This window comes from Artemia sp. Qi Xiang Cuo, unplaced genomic scaffold (genome assembly GCF_049724085.1).
Source record: "Artemia sp. Qi Xiang Cuo unplaced genomic scaffold, ASM4972408v1 HiC_scaffold_22, whole genome shotgun sequence".
NCBI classification, from domain to species: Eukaryota; Metazoa; Arthropoda; class Branchiopoda; order Anostraca; family Artemiidae; genus Artemia; species Artemia sp. Qi Xiang Cuo.
In genome coordinates this window covers 5,953,326-5,957,198 of record NW_028297431.1, presented here as the reverse complement: position 1 = coordinate 5,957,198, position 3,873 = coordinate 5,953,326, and the positions used below count along the sequence as shown (strand labels likewise).

Below are 3,873 nucleotides of genomic sequence, written 5' to 3'. Positions count from 1 at the left end.
GGTTTTATAGTGGTTAAAAAGAGTCATGCCTAAAATTAAGATCCCTAGTATTTAGCTATGCTATCAATAAACCAAAAATTTATAACTTTGAGATTACAAAATTTATAGTATAACAATATTTCGGAAATTATATATAATATTACAAAATCATTTATTTTTTAATTCTTTGTATTGTCCCTACTTTCGCAGGGCGTAACAGTGTCATATAAAAATGATTAATATCCCTTGTTTATAGCTCGTCTATTATCCATCCTAGGGCAAAACTAAGGTAGATAGACATTGAGTAAGGTAAATTCAAATAATTTGTCAGGGCTGTGAGCCATTTGAAGGCAATTGGCTCAAACCCAAAAATGATTAAAAAATTTATGACTGACCATGTTCACAGGATTTGCAGGCATTTGGGTAACTGAAATTTTTCATATTATATGAGTTTCGCCTACTGGGAAAAAAGTCTTCGTGAGGGCAAAAATGAGAAAGAAAATCTCGTAAATGATAGTAAAAAAGTAACATCTTAATATGAACTATTGCCTTTAATTTAAAAAGAATATGTATTTAAAAAATTATATTTTTTTTGCTATATTGCCATAACGCAACGTGGTATACTTCTGGGATGAAAGACTTACCACGACTTATCAACAACTTGCATGAAAAGCCCACTTATCGTTCCTTAATCTACAAACAAAAAAGAAAGATAAAGCTGCGTAGAAAATAATGATGACGACAGGAATGATTAATGGGACTTGATCCGCGTGGCCACACCACAAAATTATCAATAAAGAAATTTTTAGCCAAAAAAAAGTTATAATCATGCTTAGACCTTGGGGTAGTACATATAATTTATGTATTAAAATACCGTTTTTGTGACATGAGAAAGTGTAGAGTGCTCTTATTCATTGTGATGCACATTTAAAGTGGGTAGATCCATTCCCCTAGGCTTGGATTCAGTTCAATTTCGTGCTGTTTTTCTTATGGTTGTGTGAACCTGTCAAGCGAAAACGGTCATAAAATCCGAGCCAGCTGCCATCTTCATCCGTTTATTTCTAATTATGTTACACTTCGGTACAAGGCTGTATCCAGGAGGGTTATTGGGTTTTACACCCCCCCCCCTTCCGAAATTTGTGTTCGTTTCGTGATTACTTTTATAGTAAAATTCCAATCCCCCCTACCCCCCCCCCCCCCCCAACCATGATCCTGGATACGCCCTTGCTTCGGTGTTACTTTACTTCTGTTAAAGAATGCCTAAATATTAATTATTTTTGACATACTTTTTTATTTTTAAAAGCCGAAAAAGAAGAGAAAAGAGGAAGCCGTGAAGAAGGAAGAGGTTGATGAAGAAGAAGAGGAGGAAGAAGCAGAAGAAACTCCTGACAGTGATTCGGATTAATTTGTATCTATTTTTATAAGTAACTCGTTCTTTTTATATATCTTTTTTCCAGTTTGCATTTCTTCATTTATACTTACAGCACAGAGGATAAATTGCCGTTTCGCTTTTCTTTTTTTATGAGTTGGTCATGTCAAATTGATTAATTTACGCCCGAATTCCAAATAAGACCGATTTCCGCAAACGGCATAAATTGCCGTTTCGCTTTTCTTTTATTTTGTGTTGTTCATTTAAAATTGATTTATTTAAGCCCGAATGAAAAATAAGACATAGTTCCGCCACCGGCATAAATTGCAGTTTCTAATTTATTTTTCTATTTTTTTTTAATTTAAAATTGAATAATATAAGCCCGAATTTCAAATAAGAACTAGGTCAGCACACTGCATAAATTTCCGTTGCGCTTTTCTTTTTTATGATTTGGTAATGTCAAATTGCCCTCTCAATTGCCTCTCAGTGTCAATGGCCTCTCAATGTTACTTTTATCTGTATTGGCTTTTATCTGTATACAATTACCCAGCCCAGTCTTGATGCAGCCTATGCAACCTATTGCCCAAAATACTTGATAACTTCAATTCAAAATCAACGTGCTCGGTCGAGGCCTCCGGCCTCGACCTCGTTTTTTAAAAATAATATACCAATTTGCGCGTAGCGCACACCAAGAAAAAACCCTTTGACTCTAAAAACAAATACATAACAATATACAAATTTCCTGATTCAATTGAAAGTGCGGGTGTCCGAAGGGCACCCGCATAGGTCGCCAAAAAAAGACCAAAATTACTGCCTGGGCTTGGCAAACACAGAGACAGAGAACGGAATAGTTTTTATTCCCGTTCACTGCCCGTGTCACGAGATTCAACAGGTCTTCTTGACACTCTCTCCGAGTCATCCTATTTTCCGCTACCCATACAATGGGTTTAGAATGACGACCCTTCATTTTTGAGTACTTTATACTCCACCCATTTTACTCTCGATACACAATATTCCCTTACGACTAACCCTTAAAAATCATTCAAGTGAATTTGGGGGACTCGCCTGCTGGCAAGACAAATCTCCCGGTCGTAGTCTGAGTCTCAGCAGATCGCAGTGTCAATTACTGCTCTACCGTTTACAACACCCCGGCCGGTACCCAAGTTGTCTACAAGTGATTTTGGTATTCGACCTTATGGAATATTTGATTTATTCGACGGTGAAGCTGCCTTGTCGCCATCTCCCAAGGGCAAGCAACTGCCGAACCTTAGCTCCGAAGTACCAGCACCCATTGCTAAAAGCTAAAGGACCAGGTTACGTTTAGCCACCAGTGAGTCCGAGCGCACGGTACCGTTGTGAACTCCAGCACAGATTCTACCTTCAGAGGCTTTCCGGTGTAATCACACGGACGTAGCCACGCACCGTTGGCCGTTCGACCAAGTGCAAAACCAAATGTCCGAGCCTGCGGGTCCTCTCGTACGTCGCAAGATTACTATAGCAACGGCTTTGAACGTCTGTTGGGTAAAACTAACCTGTCTCACGACGGTCTAAACCCAGTTCACGTTCACTGTAGGTGGGTGAAAAATCCTACATTTGGCGAATAATGCTTCGCACTGATAGTAAGAGCCGACATCGAAGGATCAAAAAGCGACGTCGCTATTACGCGGGGCCGCCACAAGCCAGTTATCCCTGTGGTAACTTTTCTGACACCTTGCTTAAAACTCTTAAGGCCAAAAGGATCGATAGGCCGTGCTTTCGCAGTCCGTACTCGTACTGAAACTCGGGATCAAGCCAGCATTTGTCCTTTGGCTCTACAGGAGGTTTCTGTCCTCCCTGAGCTGGTTTTAGGACACCTGCGTTATCATTTGACAGATGTACCGCCCCAGTCAAACTCCCCATCCGGCACTGTCCTCAGCACGGATCGAGAGCGCCACCTGCAGGGGAACTCCCTGTACACCACACAAAGATCCCCCACGGGCGGGGCCGCCACTACACTGATTAATTTACGCGACCCTGACAGTAGTGGTATTTTATTGCCGACGTTACCGTCTCCCACTTATGCTGCACCTCTCATGTCACTCCGCACTGCCGAACTAGAGTCAAGCTCAACAGGGTCTTCTGTCCCCGCAGACGATACCAGACCCTTTTCTCTGGCAGTTGGTTCGCTAGACAGTAGATAGGGACACTGGGAATCTCGTTAATCCCGTCGTGCGCGTCACTAATTAGATGACGAGGCATTTGGCTATTTTTGCGGTATCATTTGTCTCCTGGCCGCAACCTTGGTCCTGGAATCTAAGGTACAACTAGGAGGAAAGAGTACCTGCGCACCTGTACTCAACCATACAGCCCGAAGGCTCCAATCTCTAGAGTAACTCCTTCTAAATAAGGAGTGAGCTCAACCTGCGTAGGTTCTCAACTGAGCCTTATGAGGGTTAAAATGCCGGCCGGTCTGGTTTGACAACGGGTTTTCACTGCCCTTTGCCAACCTAGCGGCCCCAAACGGTCCTGATCAGCCCACGCCCAGC

The 3,873-nt window shown here is 41.8% G+C and overlaps 1 pseudogene; it reads right to left on the bottom strand.

Annotated features, from left to right (window-relative positions):
* Window positions 1-2,426: 2,426 nt before the first annotated feature.
* LOC148939092 (large subunit ribosomal RNA) lies at window positions 2,427-3,483 on the bottom strand (annotated as a pseudogene).
* Window positions 3,484-3,873: the final 390 nt, after the last annotated feature.